We start from the raw sequence: 18,695 nt of genomic DNA, 5'->3' as shown, positions 1-18,695 counted from the left end.
TAGATCTATGTAGATCGAAGCTCAAACTTTACGGTTTTTTAAGTTTTTTCAAAACTCTTCGCACTTTTTGAAACGAGGCTTTAATCCATGTTATTTCTTCTGCTGATGATTGATTCGAACTTGATTTTGTAAAAGGAACAGTGAATTTTTGCAGATCTGTGTCTTAGGGTTTGGTTTCGAATCTTTTGAAAATTTTTTTGAATATGAGGAAACGAAACCCTAAACTGAAGTGTTTTACATACTTATGATGATTTCAAGCCTCGTTTCAAGAAATAAGCGGTGAATATTTGAAGCTTCACATCTTTTAGGGCTTCGTTTCAAAGTCTTTCGAATTTTTCGAAGCTCTTCTTCAATTCACCGTTTATTTGTGTTCGTTGAGCTTCGTTGAGCTTCTGGCAATGAAAAAAACGAAGAGAGTTTGATGAATACCTGAATTAATCTGGAGGTTCGAACAAAGATCCTTAAGAGTTTTTCTGGTAAGTTGAAAACCGAAAATAAATTGGTATCCTCTTCTTCTTCTTCACTGATTCGAAGCCTACTTCAATTCCTCTTCTTCTCGTCTCAAAACCCTTCGTGATCGTACTCTGTTGAATTAAGCTTCGTGTTGATATGAATTTGATGAATTTCGAAGTTCTTAGAAACGGTTAGGGTTTCTGTTATGAATGTTCTTGAGAGTTTTTCTGAGAATTTTGGCGTTTGATCTTTGATGATCAGAGAGAGAATCTGAAATGTGTTTGTTGAGTTGTAAAAATCTGAGTGGCATGGCAATGATTGGAGCCTTTTATAGGCTGCCAAGTGTATTACTGGACCAATGGAAATTTGACACCTGGAAATGGACTTGAAATGGCTCGGCCTTGGCTTATTTTGGACCTGGGGACCTTCCTGAAAATCTTAAGACCTTGGGGACCTTCCTGCAATTGTTGAAAACTTCATGGACCATTTTGTAATTCGAAAAAGGGACTGGACTGCAAGTAAAAGGACCAAAAAGACTGGACACAAAAAAGGACTTGACCGCAAAAAACAAAAGTTTGACCTAACAAGGAAAAAAGGACTAAAGTGCAATTTTACAAGTTTTAAAGGACTAAAATGCAATTTTTAACAGTTTTAGGGACTAAAATAAAAAATAAAAATAAAATTGGAATAAAATTGGTAACTTGGAAAAAACGTAAAGTGAAACGATTAAAATTGACAAAACGGACTAAAATGAACCAATGGCCTAAATGAGGTACTTTAAAGTAACCTCTCTCTGCCGAAATTTCGTGTGAAATGACCAAAATGCCCCCTAGGGTTAAAACGACTGAAAATGACTCAGATACAAATTTAAAAATGGATTTTTTACAAGAATTTGAAGCAAAGCCTCATACAATCAAAATTAAAAGACTCAGGGGCAATTTTTAGGATTTAAACAGGGTTTTAACACATGAAAAGACTAAAATGCCCCTAGGGGCAAAACTGACTCAAAATGACTTCAAATGCAATTTTTAAAATGGATTTTGACGTAGGATGGAACAGAGGCTTATTCAAACTACTTGAAAGGACTCAAACAAAATTTTAAAAGATTGAAAGAAATCTTGACATAGGAAATGACTGAAATACCCTTACATGTGAATTTTGCAAATAACATTGAAATAAAATGCAGAGAGGGATGCAATTGATCAGAGACATATCAAATGGCTTGAAATGCAAGAAAGGAAGAATTGATTAGTATTTTTAGGTCCAAAATTAGGGTATAACAGCTGCCCCTATTTAAGTTTCTTTGTCCGGAGGGTCAAGAGACGGAGTCTTTGAGTTGACGGGACGAAGATACTTAAATATTAACATTTGCACTGCTTTTGGACATAAAAATACGTTTTCAGATTTTCAAAAACATGAATGCCATGCAACATTTCATTTATGAATGCAAGACAATCGAACCGGAATCTACGGGCTGTGTCATACCACCAAGGGATTTATAGACATCGAGGTAGAAAGAACGGGCATCAAATAGACAGGTACAAGCTGTTCTTTGGATCGAACTTGCCACTTGACCGAGAGATACAAACAAGAGATGGGTACAAGCTGTTCTTTGGATCGAACTTGCCACTTGACCGAGAGAATACAAACAAAAGATAGGTACAAGTTGTTCTTTGGATCAAACTTGCCACTTGACCGAGAGAATACAAACAAAAGATAGGTACAAGCTGTTCTTTGGATCGAACTTGCCACTTGACCAAGGAAATACAAACAGGAAATGAACACAAGCTGTTCTTTGGATCGAACTTGCCACTTGATCGGAGATACAAACAAAGGGTAGATACAAGCTGTTCTGATCGAACCTGCCACTGGATCAATACCACAACATGTAAGTAGGTGCAAACTGTTCTTTGGATCGAACTTGCCGTTTGACCGGAAACATAGACATATAAGCAGGTACAAGTGGTTCTTTTTGAATTGAACCTTGCACTTGACCAGTAACAAGATACAAATTGAAAGTCTAGTTTAACAAGATACCAATTGAGGGTAAATTGTTATTGACTTGATTTGAAAATAGACATGACCATTTTTGTTGGCCCAAAAGTAAATTGACATTGATTTGAATTGAATTGAAAGTTGAATTTGACATTGACATTGACATTGGCTTGGAAATTGAAATTGACATTGACATTGACATTGGCATTGACATTGACATTGACATTGGCATTGGATATTGACATTGACATTGATATTGACATTGGCATTGGATATTGACATTGACATTGACATTGACATTGGATATTGACATTGACATTGGATATTGACATTGACATTGACATTGACATTTGAAATTGAAATTGGCATTGAATTTGACAGTTGACAGTTGGATATGCAACATGTATGTATGGTATAGCAAGATTATTGGATGTATGAGCACATAAAATGCATGATTATGCATGTATGAATGCTTGAAATGCATGATTGGTAGGCAATTTCACTAGTGCAGAAAACACTTTTTAAATCAGGTGAATATGACTTTTTAAATCGGGTGAACATCCGATTTATAGGTGGCCGATTTAAAAAGTGTATTCGATTTTAAGTCGGCCCCCTTTACCCGATTTAAAATCGTTTAATTTAAATCGGTTGAACCCATCTAAAATCTTTTAATTTAAATCGGTTGATACCATTTAAAAAAGGCTAACAAGAGTCAAAAATCTTTGAATTTAAATCGGTTCACCCCATTTAAATTCTCTCTTTATTTTAATTTTTTTTATACACGATTATGGTACTGAATATAAAATGAAATATCATATGATCAATGAAGGTATAAAACAATAATATTAATTTACTAAAACTTAATTTGTACTTACTAGTACATGTCAAATTACAAAATAATTCTGGACCACAATGTCTCGTCATGTAAACATAAAAAATAAGAGAAATATTGTTCATCTAACAAAATAAGCTATGAACATGACATGGACAAGCTTACTAGAAGAAATCAATTCACTAGCTTTAGAACCTAGAATTTGCAAAGCTTATCATCGGCCTTCTATTTTTCCTCCTTGCCAATAACCTCATTATGGCCCAAAGCATCAACTGAATCAATTGCAGTAATCATTACTTGAACCTGTACAATTAAGAAAACATGTTTTAGACTCTACATATTTCATTTTATTACTTGAAAGAATGGGGCATGACTACTAAACATGTTGGCATTTAACATCACTCCTTTCATATGATCTAGATTAAATAAATGAGTACGTAATCTACCAAAAAAAAAAATGAGCATGTTCATTGTTATGAAGAGAAAGCAATCTAACATGAAAATAAGTAATCAACAAAACATATTTTAAGATATAGATGGTACTGCATATTAGGCTCAAACTTCAAATGAAATCCAACGATATGGACAAAATCAACAATGATATGCTTTTACAATATAAAAATACATAAATTTGAATACCTCTCATGTTTATTGAGACTAGGAGAGGAGTATATGTATCGATGCCCTGCACGCATTTAAGAAACATGGTATAAGCATAAGTAGAACAAATGATGCTTCTAATTTATAAATTCAAATCATTTGTCGCCATTCTCACACCAACTACCTCCTCTGCATCATATCAAAGTATATCACTTCCAGTAACTTGGAAGACTATTGATTTCGCACACGCCATAGCATAAGCAAGGGCAAATACTTTAGACATGTGCCTATATATGATGAGAATATTCATGATTTGCACTCATTTTCACCATGTAATTTATATAAATTTTGTACATTCGTATATCAATATTCAAAACAACTCTTATCAAATTACACTTTAGTTTCCTTCCATTGGATATCGGATATCATCGAATGCCATCAAATTTATCCATAACCCACTGACCCCAGCCACAGTATCATAATGGTTGTTCCATTTGACCAATAGTTAACAATTAATTCGGTCTGGATATTTTTCAAGATCGTACTTAGGAGTATAAACATGCTCAGTCATTTTTGAGTGTGTGTACGTCCTGAAATCTAGCTAAGGAACGCATAATTGCTATTTTACATCGCACAAATATTATAATCTACCAAATATACTCTAAGTAGTTTCATAGTGAATGCCTATAATCACAAAATTTAAGATGGCAAGGAAATAAAACAAGAGTTAAAAAAAAAGATAGGAGGGGCCAGAAGGGCCGAGGGAAGATAGGTAGATAGGACTAAACAGACATGGTAAAGCTTTGTAGTCTGTACCAAGGGATCACGTTGTATGAGTACTGTGTGTCCGTGAAGCCCATATTCCAAAGACAAGAAACCAGAAAACAAATAATATTGCCCAATAACGTGCAGGTCCATACCTGATTCTTGTAAGCACAAACTGCAATAACCAATTACACGAGAGAAACAATTAGATTTTGATTGGCACCAAAATTGAAAGGAAAAAAATATTGCTAATCAGTTATGTAAATGCCATTAAGATCGAGCATTGTATTTGTTTTCCTAGTTCCTGCTGTCATAACTTTGAAAATGATTCATTCAATTATTCAAAGTTCTGTGCTGGTTGCAAAATTGAACAATGAACCAACACATATAATCATGGTCTTCTTTTATTAATTATTTTTATAAACATAGTAAAGTTTTATTTAATCCAGCCAAACGATAACAATATGAACCAAATTTCTTTCAAAAAATACAACCAGGGGCCCGAAAGGAAGGTACATGAAGTACTTACAAAGCGGAAAAAAATCACCACTGTTAAAGCACAAACACCACCGAGAAGGATATGAAGACCACTTCCTGCAGTTTTCTAGACAAAAAAATTGTAGGCAGTAAGTATTAGGAACATGCTTCTAACCAAAATCTATAGGGAATAAGAAGCAAATACATATAACAAAAAATCTGTAATACAAACAATACCACTGTATTTTAAGAAAACACCTAAAAAAACAAAAATATACAAGTGTAAGAAATAATAATTATATACAAGTGTAAGAAATAACAAGGAATGTGATAAGGGTGTGTCGTCACTTTGCAAGTCCAAAATAGCAACTCTCTTGAAGTACTAATGACTCAGTGAGTCACCAAAGGCCACACATAAGATTTTAGCCTTTGAAGTCTTACCAAAACCTTTTTAGTTAATTATAAGTGATAAAATTTATTATTTTTTTAAAATTATGACAAACTTCACAGTTAATTACACACATACACACACACACAAAAATGTATATATAATTATTCCTGCCTTCTGGGGCTGAGGCAACACATTCACTGCTTCGCAAAGCTTAAAAAAAAATCCAAAGGAAAGTAACAAGCTTCCATTGCTGAAACAGAAAACATTCTTTTTCTTAGCTAGATTTGCACATATCATCACACGTAAAAAATGAGAAGTGATGCTAAAAATTTGCAACAAGTGCTTTGTATTAATTTTAATAAGAACAATCCTCCAATCTAAAGACTTATCTTTGAGGAAGATTTGGGCTTCCAAATAGGTTTGTCAGGAAGGAAACTTTGAAGACTAGAAGTGTGTATCTCTTGGAAAAGTAACTCCGCAAAGAAGTCCAAATTCCTCTCCTATCATTATTGACAGATAGACATAAATCTAGTAGGAACAGAAAAGTTTGCAGTTCACGAGTTTCCCTGTCATTCAAATATCCTTACTCAGGGCAGAGCCAGGATTTAGCAGTGGCAAGGGCCATTAGCAAGGCCATTGGGACTTTAAGGGATTTCATGTGTTCAATTTAAGAGATGGTGGTCGAGGCTTATGGACTAAATGATCAAAAGGGGTTAACGAACTATCAATGTTCAGTAGCGAAAGGGCTTCATTCCTCCTGACCAGCAACTACTCACCCAAATCAGAAACTGCTCATTCCAAAGCCCAAAATTGATCAGGAATCTCAACCATTTCATCTCCCTCGACACCGCATACTCCAAAACTGATTTCACATCCAACTGAAGCTTCAATTAAGCATCCCAAAACCCTAATTCTTTGACAACAAATTAAAAAGGGGAAAAAGGGGTTAACGCTTACATCGGCAACAAGTTAAATTTATCTCTTTTCTTCATGAATTTGGTAAAAGATTAATACACAATTATAGCAAAAATTACAAATCAAATTGGAACAAAAATGAAATCAAAATAGTAACATCAACAATCTATTCAAAATTATAACAAAGATCACAAATGAAATAAAATTCAATTCAACCGGCGAGCATAACCTGAACTTAGTGAAGGAAATCAGCGAGAACGTCAGCTGCAGAAACGAAATCAGCAACGCACTCTTTTTAGCAACCTGAAATTATAAAAAATTATTTCAAAAATCACAAACGAAATAAAAAAAACTAACAATCTAGATGCAAAATTTTCAAGGGAACCAAATCGAATAGCGTGGATCTGAGCAACCTGAGTGAGAATGCGTTTCGGTGACCTATAATAGGCTTCAGATGCGTGAATCAGAGAAAACTGATCGAAGGACCGATGCGTTTCAATCAAGATGACGAGAACAAGAGTGAGGGCTTCAGATTTTAAAATGTTGGTGAGGCTGAAGGTCGATGAACAAATGATGAAGTTTGATGAAGTTTTAGGTTTCACAGTGTAGCAGAGAAAGTTTGGTGAGATCTCGGCATATTTGGGGCTTTGTTGATTTTGGGGTTCTAATTTTGATATGTGTGTTTATTTTTTTAATATAGAATAGATTTTAAATGGGGTTAAACCATTTAATATCTATTCAAGTTAAAATCCTCCCCTCTGCCCATGTTTTTAAATCTGGTGGATGACTACCCACTTAAAATCTCTGAGCTAGTAAGTGTTTTTTGTACTAGTAATTGGCAGAGAAATTTCACAAAGGCAGACAAGACATTGGAAGATTGGGCACGTAGTGGCTCGTGCTGCGACATATTCACAGGGGAAAACCTCTTTGGAGAGACCGTCGTTGAGAGACGTATCGAAACCATGGCTGAGGGCAATAAAACTTGTAGAGGAGGACCCTTGGAAGGTTCTTGGATACAGGTCGTCATTGCTAGGCGTGTCAGTGCTGGGTAAACATTGGATGTTCGCATCTGTGGTCAATGCTTTTTCAATATTTCATTCTTTCATTTTTCATTTTCAAACCCCATTTTTGCCTGAACCGCCCTTTCGGGTTTTCGATTCACCGGGGAATAAAATTCTTTTCATTGCCCCATTTTTGCCTGAATTGCCTTCATAGGTTGTCAATCAGCGGGGTGCTCATTTTTTGCCTAAGCCGCCCTTTCGGGTTTTCAACTTAGCGAGCTTTTCATTTTCATTTTTCATTTTTTTTTACTTTCATTTTCATTCTGTTTTTTCATTCTTGCCATTGACCACAGATCATCCTGGGGAGTAACCTGCTTGTAACATGTATTGAAATAGACATTGACACTCATTCATTCATGCGTGTTTCATTGAAATGTACCTTATTGCTCAGGTTTGCTTTCAAAATAGACGGAAAAAGATTTTTCAATTTTCAAAAGATGTTTGTTTCAGACATTGACATCATCAAATAGAAAGAAAATATTCTGTATAAAGCATTGAAAGTAGAAAGAAAATAGAATTTCAAACAATAGAAAGGCTCAAATTGATGTAGAAGAGTGAGAGTCAGCCAGAGGCATGACTTCACGGATTTACAAAGCTTGGAAAATGGTAATTTTATTGGTTGGTGATACATTGAACACGATGACCGCTACATTTCCTAGAAATTTTGAATTCACAAGTACAGAAGCCTCTGATGAAGACGACCATTGACAGTTGCAGATGCCCCAAGGGGTGATGGTGATTTGCCGGATATAGTTACTTGTCTTTTATCAACCTCATTTTTGCATGAACCGCCCTTTCGGGTTTTCGGCTCATCGAGGCGCTCATTCTTGCCTGAGTTGCGTACAATCTCAGCGAGCTTTTTCATATTCATTTTTTGTCCCTAACTTTTGCCTGGACCGCCCTTTCGGGTTTTCGATCCACCGGGAAGCGCATTTTTGCCTAGGCCGCCCTTTCGGGTTTTCGACCTACCACGCTGTTCTTTTCTTTTTAGACAAAGTATTTCTTGACTATATCGGCATTAACAGGATTTGGGAGTTCAACACCATCCATGTGTGTAAGAATCAAAGCACCACCAGAGAAAGCCTTCTTGACAACATAAGGGCCTTCATAGTTAGGTGTCCACTTGCCCCTTGGGTCGGGTTGCTGACTTATCCTTCTTTTCAATACAAGTTCGCCTTCCTTGAACTCTCGAGGTCGGACTTTCTTGTCAAAAGCATTCTTCATCCGCACTTGATACAACTGTCCATGAGTCATGGCATTCATACGTTTCTCTTCAATCAGATTCAATTGATCGTACCGACTTTGACACCATTCAGCCTCAGTTAACTTTGCTTCCATGATTACCCGAAGAGATGGAATCTCCACTTCCAGAGGGAGAACTGCTTCCATACCATACACAAGAGAGAAAGGAGTTGCCCCGGTTGAGCTGCGCACTGTAGTTCGGTAACCATGCAAGGCAAACGGTAGCATCTCATGCCAATCTTTGTAAGTAGTGACCATCTTCTGAACAATCTTCTTGATGTTCTTGTTAGCGGCCTCAACTGCACCATTCATCTGAGATCTATAAGGAGAAGAGTTGTGATGCTCAATCTTGAATTCTTCACATAAAGCTTGCATCATACTATTGTTCAGATTGGAACCGTTGTCAGTAATGATTTTATTGGGAACACCATATCGACAGATGATGTTATTCTTGATAAACTTGACAACCACTTGCTTGGTCACATTGGCATAGGAGGCAGCTTCAACCCACTTGGTGAAATAATCAATTGCCACTAGAATGAAACGATGTCCATTGGAAGCCTTCGGTTCAATTCTTCCGATCATGTCAATGCCCCACATAGAGAAAGGCCATGGGGAAGAGATAACATTGAGAGCATGTGGAGGCACATGAATCTTGTCAGCATAAATTTGACATTTGTGGCATCTTTTAGCATGTTTGTGGCAGTCACGCTCCATAGTTATCCAGTAATAGCCGGCTCTTAACAGTTTCCTTGTCATGGCATGGCCCGAAGCATGGGTCCCGAAAGTACCATCATGTACATCATGCATCAACTTCTCAGCTTCTTGTTTGTCAACACATCTCAGCAAGACCATGTCATAGTTCCTCTTGTATAGGATTTCTCCGTCCAGAAAGAATCTACTAGCCCATCGTCTCAAAGTCTTTTTATCCCTGTTGGAAGCACCAGGTGGATATTCACGATTCTGCAAGAATTGTTTGATGTTGTAATACCAAGGCTTTTTATCATTCACATCTCTATCAGCTTGATCTGGCATATTTTCAATAGTAAACACATGAGCGGGTCTATCAAGACGCTGCACCTTGATCACAGGCACATCATTCCAGTGATTCACACGAAACATGGAAGACAAAGTAGCGAGAGCATCAGCCATCTGGTTTTCATCCCAAGGGATGTGGTGCAGTTCAACCTTTGTAAAGTATGTCAACAGACGTCTTGCATAGTCACGGTATGGGATCAGCTTCTCATGATGAGTCTCCCATTCACCTTTTATCTGGTTAATAACAAGTGCAGAATCTCCATAGATGTCAAGGTGCTTAATTCTCAGATCGAGGGCTTCTTCAATGCCCAAGATGCATGCTTCATATTCAGCTATGTTGTTTGTGCAGTCAAAGGTTATTCGAGCGGTGAAAGGAATGTGGTGCCCCTGCGGAGTTACAATGATGGCCTCAATTCCTTTACCATAAGCATTAACAGCACCATCAAACACCAATCCCCACTTGCTATTGGGATCCGGCCCTTCATTGATCAGTGGTTCTTCACAGTCTTTCGCTTTCAGATACATAATCTCTTCATCAGGGAAATCAAATTTAATTGGCTGGTAATCATCAAGAGGTTGACAAGCAAGATGCTCAGCAAGGACGCTTCCCTTGATTGCTTTCTGAGCTTTGTACACAATATCATATTCAGACAACAACATTTGCCAACGTGCAATCTTTCCAGTAACAGCAGGCTTTTCAAAGATGTACTTGATTGGATCCATTCGGGATATCAACCAAGTTGTATGATTCACCATATAATGACGCAAGCGTTTGGCAGCCCAAGCTAAAGCACAACAAGTTTTTTCAAGCATTGTATACCGAGTCTCACAGTCGGTGAACTTTTTGCTCAGATAGTAGATGGCATGCTCTTTCTTACCAGTCTCATCTTGTTGACCGAGAACACAACCCACCGAATCATCTAACACCGACAGATACATAATCAAAGGCCTTCCTTCCACTGGTGGGACAAGGATAGGTGGTTCTAACAGGTATTCTTTAATGCTATCAAAAGCTTCCTGACATTCATCATTCCATACAACAGGCTGATTCTTTCTGAGCAATTTGAAAATTGGACCACAAGTAGTAGTCATGTGAGATATGAATCTTGAAATATAATTCAGACGTCCGAGGAAACCTCTGACTTGCTTTTCAGTTTGAGGGGCCGGCATCTCTCTGATGGCTCGGACTTTGTCAGGATCAACTTCAATGCCTCTTTGACTGACAATGAAGCCTAGCAACTTTCCAGATCTTACACCAAATGTACACTTGTTAGGATTCAACCGCAGCTTGTACTTTCTCAGTCTTTCAAACATCTTTTTCAAATACACAACATGCTGCTCCTCATCACTTGACTTCACAATCATATCATCAACGTATACTTCAATCTCTTTGTGAATCATATCATGAAACAGAGTGGTCATACCCCTTTGATAGGTAGCACCAGCGTTTATCAAGCCGAACGGCATCACTTTGTAACAGAACGTTCCCCACGGAGTGATGAAGGACGTCTTTTCTCTATCTTCAGGAGACATTCATATTTGATTATAACCAGAGAAACCATCCATAAAGGAGAACACTTTGGATTGAGCAGTACTGTCAACAAGCACATCAATATGAGGCAATGGGAAGTTATCTTTTGGACTAGCTTTATTCAAATCTCTGTAATCCACGCACATCCGAACTTTCCCATCTTTCTTTGGTACTGGTACGATATTGGCAATCCACTCAGGATATTCAGCTGTCATGAGGAAGCCCGCATCAATTTGCTTTTGTACTTCAGCCTTGATCTTAAGAGCCATGTCTGGACGAGACCTTCTCAATTTCTGTTTGACAGGAGGGCATTCCGGTCTTGTCGGTATCCTATGTTCCACAATCTGGGGATCTAGACCCGGCATATCTTCATAAGACCATGCAAAGACATCTGGATAATCGTGGAGAAGCTGAGTAATCTTCCTTTTCACTTCTGGCTCAAGTGCAGCACCAATCTTGATCTCTCGCTTGTTCTCTTCAGTACCCAGGTTGACGAGTTCAATCTCTTCCTGATGAGGCTGAATGGCTCTTCTTTCTTGCTCAAGCAGTCGAGTGATCTCATATGGTATCTCTTCATCATCCTCATCCTCATCTTCAGCTTCATATACAGGGAATTCAAAATTTGGAGGAACCATAGGGTCACTGTGTTCAACGGGTTTATTATGGTTCAATCTGCATAATATGATTGGGATGATTTTAGAAAAAGTTTTTCATGCAGATTTTTGAAATTAATAAGAAAAATACAGATGTTTTGGTTTTTTCTGGCATTACCATTATTTCCAAGAAAAAGGCACTAAAAAGTAAAAAGCAAAGAGTCGTGAGAAAGACGACAACTTTTATTGAAAACGGCAATGCCGAAATAAACAGCCCTTACAATGATATCACTTTCGCCTTGGGCAGAGCGAAAGGATTGTTATTTTGAAAACAAGAAAACATGAGCAACAAGACACATTACATGGAAGCATGCATGACTAAGGGAACATCAATGGCTTCCCAATTTCTCACAGTGCCTCCTGGTATAACAAATGTAGGCACGTGACTTCCTTCAGCAGCATCTTCAGTAATAGCGTTGATGAACCCAGCACTGTAGAAAGTTCCCTTTGAAACAGCAGATGTCGGGGAGAATCCAAGGCCTTCTTTTCGCTTGTTTTCCAGAATCTGAATCACTTTGCCCCAGCCATCAGCTTGCCCTGCTTGAACAGCCTTCTGGGCGTCTTTCAGTGAAGCCATAGCAGTACCAGCCCTTCGGGGTTCTGCACCCTCCACGGTCAAGCCTTGAAACGACGTCCCTTCAGCGGACCCTGCTTCAACACAAGAGAAAGATGACACTTGGCTAACCAGATATGCCTCTTCACCATGCACCGTGACAATCTTACCATTCCTCATGAACTTGAGCTTCTGATGCAACGTAGAAGTTACTGCTCCAGCGTCGTGGATCCACGGTCTTCCGAGGAGACAACTGTAAGAAGCATTGATGTCCATGACTTGGAAAGTAATTTGGAATGTCTCAGGACCAATGGTAATTGGCAAGTCTACTTCCCCAAGAACATCCTTGCGGGATCCATCGAAAGCCTTAACCAGATAGCTGCTACCCCTCAGGGAAATTCCATGATGACTTAATTGCCTTAGTGTGGACTCAGGCATTACATTCAACGATGATCCAGTGTCCACCAACACGTTGGATATCATATCAGACCCACAGTGCACCGAGATATGTAGAGCCAAGTTGTGATGTTTCCCTGCTTCGGGGAGTTCATCATCACCGAATCCCAAACTGTTGCAAGCAGTGATATTACCCACTATTCCATTGAATTGCTCCACAGAGACTTCGTGATCAACGTAAGCTTGCTCAATTATCTTCATCAACACCTTCCTGTGAGCTTCTGAGCTCATGAGCAGAGACAAGATGGATATCTTTGATGGGGTTTGTAGCAGCTGGTCAACAATCTTATAGTCACTTTTCTTGATAAGCCTCAGGATTTCGTCTAGATTGGACTCTTCGATAGATTGGCCTGCTGGGCCGGTGTTCTTGTCAACAGGAGGAACAACTGGTGGAGTTATTGCGGCAATAGGTGTCACCGCCTTCTTTTGAAACAAGGGTGGACGGATTTTTCCGCTTCTCAGAGTTGTAATTTCACCGGCAACATTGTCAACTGCAGCTGGGGATACCAGAGGTACTTCCACTCCATTCTCGACCATGGTTGCATTGTATTTGTAAGGAATTGCTTTTGTAGAAGTATATGATACCGGACCAGGTAACCTGATCACCAAAGGTTCAACATTCCTTGTATGAGATGCAGTTTCAACAGGAGAATCATGGAACACTGGCACAATCACGCATACATCACTGACGATCAAGTATTTGTCATCCATCAGACCCTGGATATCATCTTGCACAACACAACAGCCCATAGGATTCCGAAGACATTCTGAACAAGAAGTATGATCATGTTTGAACAGAGAAGCCTGGCAAAGTTTGACATGTAATGGCACCAAGGGAGTAACGACATTGCGGACATCCAACATGGGATCCTCTTGAGGAACGGGGACCCTTTCAAAAGCCTCAATCATATTAACAGCAGCATGGTTTGGGAGTGGATTGTCAAGAACATGAGGAACACTATTCTCAAAAGTCAACCGTCCCTTTTCTATTAAGTCTTTCACAATATATTTCAGAGCAAGGCAACCCTCAACATCATGGCCCTGAGCTCCCTGATGAAATTCACATGTTAGATCCTGTCGGAACCTGGGAGGCAATGGATTAGGCGGAGGCCTGCCTGGTCTAGTGACACAGTGTCCCTTGGCCAGTAGAGTTGGGAGCAGCTCACCGTACCGCATTGGTATTGGTGGAAAGGAAGGTTTGGGTCGGGGACCCTGTTGTTGCTGCTGTTGCTGTTGAGCAGGAGGCTGTTGTTGCACTTGCTGAGCGATGGCATTGACGGGCACTGGCGGTTGGCCCGGTGGCAGAGGATATTGCTGGTAGAATGGTGGGAAGAAAGGATGCTGAGAGTACTGCATGTAGTGGTAGGGCAGAGGTAATTGTGTAGCCGCTGCAGATGGGTTACCGGACAACATCCCTACATCAGATTCTTTCTTCTTATGATGACCATTACCATACTTCTTTGGTGCACTGGTTGAAGATTCACCTTTCTCAAGGACAATAATACCATCTCGGACGGCCTCCTCTAGACGAGTTCCCATTGTGACCATATCAGAGAAGTTGTTTGGGGCAGAGACTATCATTCTCTCCTTATATTCCTTCTTCAGAGTCTTCAAGAATGTCTGTGTTAACTCTTCCTCATCAAGTCGAGGAGAAACACGGGCAGCTGCCCCTCTCCACCTCTGAGCATATTCTCGGAAGGTTTCATCTGATTTCTGAGATAGGGCTTTAAGAGAGTCCCTATTTGGTCTCAGACGGGTATTGAATTCATATTGACTCTCAAAAGCAGCAGCCAGATCCTCAAAAGTATGGATGTTGTCTTTACTCAAACTAGTGTACCAATCTGCTGCATCATCTGTCAAGCTACTCTGGAAGCAATGGATCATTAGTGCATCATTGTCGGCGTAGTTAGCCATCTTTCGGACATACCGGATAACATGGTTGTGTGGACAAGAAGTCCCATTGTATTTGTCAAATTCTGGCTCTTTGAATTTCTTAGGAATCTCAAATCGGGATACCAAGCATAGATCACGAGCTTTAGCATGGGCACCATTGTTTCCTCGGCTAGCCTTGACCTCACGGAGTTCTCCGGCCAACTCCCTTAATTGTCTCTTCATAGCTTCCATTGCGGGATCTTGTCCGCGCGGAGTATCGACATCAATTACCTGTTGCACAGTGTGTACAATAGGGTCGGTAACAACAGTAGTCACTTGAGGCATAGCAGTGGACACAGGAATCTGTCCATGACCAGCACAACCAGAGACACCAGCAGCAGTATTAGGAGAATAGTAAGCTGAGAGACCATAAGGACGCCCATTGGGCATAACAAAACGAGCATCAGTAGCCACAGTAGATAGTGGGATAGACGGAATTGCTTCAGTAGAAACTGGGACAGATGTGGCTGGTTGTTCTTGTGCAGCCAGCAAAGCAGACATAGTGTCATGGGCCTTAGCCAAGTCTTCCTTCATAGCAGCCAATTCGGCACGGAGCTGAGCATTTTCTTCTTCGAAGTTAGCCATGATCCTTCTCTTGTGAAATCTTGTTTGATGAATTCTATCTGGTTGGTAGACTTTGCGAGCACGAGCCACTTTTCAGACTGCGGCGGACAAAACCAGGAGGCAATGAGCACGAGAGAAGTTCTTTGTGGCCAATGAATGCATATGATGCATGAAATGTGTTAATGCATATGCAAAAAGACTCTTTTTTGTGTTATCGAAGGGTTTTAGACAAATTAAAAACTTGTAAACATTACTAAACAACAATTAACATAAACGGGAAACAAACAACCAACATATAGTTTTACAAGACAATTCTGACATAAACAAATGGAAATAACAACAGGAAAAAGAAACCCTCAAGCATAGGAAGTGGAAGCATCATCCTCAGACTCAGACTCATAACTGCAGTATCGTGCATAGAAGTCACGGGCACCCCTAGCCCTCTTGGAGTCCCTCATAAGCATCCTATCTTTCTCTTCAATCTCTCTCTTAGCCTTAGCTAACTCTTTCTTCAGTGTCAAGACCTCATGAGTCTTCTGCTCATCCTTTCCATCCAAAGTCATGATCAAGTTCTCAGCCTCATAGTACCTAGCCCTCCACTGATGCTTCTCCCGACTCTCCATAGCTAGATGCTCCTGATACATCTCCTGGGTAGGTGGGAGTAGAGGCAAAGGCATGGTAGGAATAGATGCTGACACATATCTCATAGAGGGGTAAGGCATACCAATCTCCTCAGCTTGGTCTATCACCCACTGTGTATAGGCCTCATGAGCAATTCCGGACCTTACACCCATATGCTTCACCTCTTTCTTCCGAAGCTTAGTCCAAGCTTCCATGAAGTCCTCTCTTATCCCCGTGGGAGCATTGGAGTAGTGAAAGAAGTAAGGAGCCGTAGCAAGATTGATGGGCTTATCTTTCATCGAGAAACCAAATTGTCGCAAAGCAAGCTCCGGGTTGTAGTTGATTCCACCCCGGGTACCAAGAAGAGGCACATTAAGAAACTTCCCACCACCAAAGATGATTTCCTTGACTCTAGAAGCGGGAGTGAGCCAAACCACTTCATTAGGAGTGAGAGCCATAATCCTCTGTGAAATAGACCAATTCTCCGGATTGTCGTGGAAAGACTTCGGAAGGTGCGAAATAAACCACCTATAGAGGAGAGGCACACAACAAAGAATGTATCCATGACCCTTGCCGGAACGATCGTGAATAGCATGGTATGTGTCAGCTAGCAAAGTAGGAACCGGATTCTTGGAGTGGAAGATCATAATAGCATTCATGTCCACGAAGCCATCAAGATTCGGAAAGAGAATAAGCCCATAGATGAGAAGTGCAAGAATAGCCTCGAGAGTGTCCTGACAAGTGGTATTGAGGTTGGCTTTCCCAAGAAGATACTCTGAAGTGAACCCTCGGATGCGTGCCTTAGTGACAAGATTCTTGGAGACATCGGTGGTCTTGAGATAGAGATCCTTAGCAATAACCAATGGAGTAAGAGGAGGCTCAAGTCCTGAGAAAGGTACCCCCTTAGCAATAGGCAGATCCATCAAGGAAGAATAAGCCTCTAGAGTAGGCACCAACTGAAAGTCGGGGAAAGTAAAACACCGATACCTCGGATCATAGAATTGCACTAGAGTGTGCACAAGCTTCTCATCCACATTAGTATGAAGAATAGTAAGTAAAGCCCCGTGACGACGTCGGAAACCAGTCGGATCCTCAATCTTGAGTGCCAAATCTCTCAAACTAGCCAAATCCACTTCCTTGAACTTGTAGGAATTAGTCCTCTTCATTCCTACAATGTTTACAAATTCAACTTGTCTAAGCCCTTCGATAACAATGCATGGAAAAAAAAAGTTTATGCATGTATGCATGTATGCATGAATGCATGATTATGTTCAAGTTCGGAGAAAACATGGTGGGTTGAAGTTCAAAGTCGAGGAGTCATGGGTGGACACGGTGTCCGGTGAATCTAGGGCTTTAGGATAATAGTAACCGGGTTCTAAAAAGGTTCCCAAGCTGCAACCTCTCCGACGTATATCATGGTGTCACGAGACAACACTCGCTCCAAGATTATCCGTGGAAGGTCTAACTTGAGTGTAGTATCGCGTGACGACTAAAACTCTAGACAACACTCGGTTTAGCCTCCGCACTACGTCCTAGAAAATGGCCATGGATGGGTTTGGTTATCTACGGTTCATAGCGTCATAGAACAATTAGAAGTAAAGTGCCTAAACGCGACAACACGCGCCGACAACATCACCCCCAAAATGCCTCAGCTATGTGGCATTGATCGCATAATCCAAAACACGAGGCAACCCCCGGAATGAATTGTCGATTATATCCCTCCTAAATCCTAAGTTCACTCAGCCCGGGTGCAGGACTTTTGATATTCTCACCCCACACGTTTGCAAGAAATTAAACATTTATTCACATAGGAAAGCAAGTAAAAGAAACAAGTAAAAAGAGCGCAAACGTGGAAATAAAGACTAGGCGTAACTCTCGAATCTCCCCAGTGAAGTCGCCAGCTGTTTTATCTTGGTTTTCGGGTGTCAAACATTGATTACGTTTGAACCTTTTAACCGGTGATATCTCATTTTTTCTTGGGGAGGGAAAAAGTAAGCAAAACCCTTGAGAATCGAGGTCCGGGAGTTGTTTTCGCTACGGGAAGGTGTTAGGCACCCATAACGACTATAGTATCCTATAGGAACCGTCTTTAATTTCTACGCGCGCGCTTTATTTTTAAATGCTATTTTGAAAGATGATATTAACACCTGAGGGTTTACTAAGTCAAGAATTGGAGGGAGAAGAATGTTTTTGGATTTTTATTTTATTTGAATTGAAGGAATTTTGTTCCTTGCCTACGTACCCGATTAAGGGATCAAATCCACCGTAGTTCTCTTCCAAAAAATGTTTTTGTTTTTGTTGGTTGATTTTAAGTTTGAAAATGGATTTTGAAGAATGAGAGTGAGAGGCCTCAAGGGCATGAGACTTATGAAATTGTGAGGTTGGATTAGTCATTTTGCAAAAGAAGTCAAAGTTTGATTATTTTTCATTGAAGTTTGATTAAGAAAATAAAAGGAAAATTCAATGGGGTTTTGACCCCAAGGTTTATTATGAAAAATGTTTGAGTGAAGTTTGTTCAAGTTTTTTGGGAAAATGATTTTTCTAAGTATAAAGCCTAAACATACATCTAAACATACAATCCTAACATACATCTAAACATGCATATTCTAACTATAT

The 18,695-nt window shown here is 39.8% G+C and overlaps 1 long non-coding RNA gene across 3 annotated transcripts; it reads right to left on the bottom strand.

Annotated features, from left to right (window-relative positions):
- Positions 1-3,265: 3,265 nt before the first annotated feature.
- Positions 3,266-7,094, bottom strand: LOC146934033 (uncharacterized). Of its 3 annotated transcripts, XR_015007628.1 has the most exons (6): positions 6,842-7,094; positions 6,658-6,731; positions 5,175-5,249; positions 4,697-4,820; positions 3,920-3,965; positions 3,266-3,583 (listed from the first exon to the last, which is right to left on the bottom strand). It is a non-coding gene; the product is annotated as an uncharacterized LOC146934033 (long non-coding RNA). The 3 variants fall into 3 exon arrangements; XR_015007629.1 differs by lacking the exons at positions 6,658-6,731; positions 6,842-7,094 and adding an exon at positions 6,290-6,430; XR_015007630.1 differs by lacking the exons at positions 6,658-6,731; positions 6,842-7,094 and adding an exon at positions 5,685-5,811.
- Between the last annotated feature and the right edge of the window lie 11,601 nt (positions 7,095-18,695).

The sequence above is a fragment of the Medicago sativa genome, chromosome 4, assembly GCF_051527215.1.
Source record: "Medicago sativa cultivar Bolivia chromosome 4, Bolivia_mono, whole genome shotgun sequence".
Taxonomy (NCBI): domain Eukaryota; kingdom Viridiplantae; phylum Streptophyta; class Magnoliopsida; order Fabales; family Fabaceae; genus Medicago; species Medicago sativa.
This window is presented reverse-complemented; position numbering and strand designations above follow the sequence as displayed.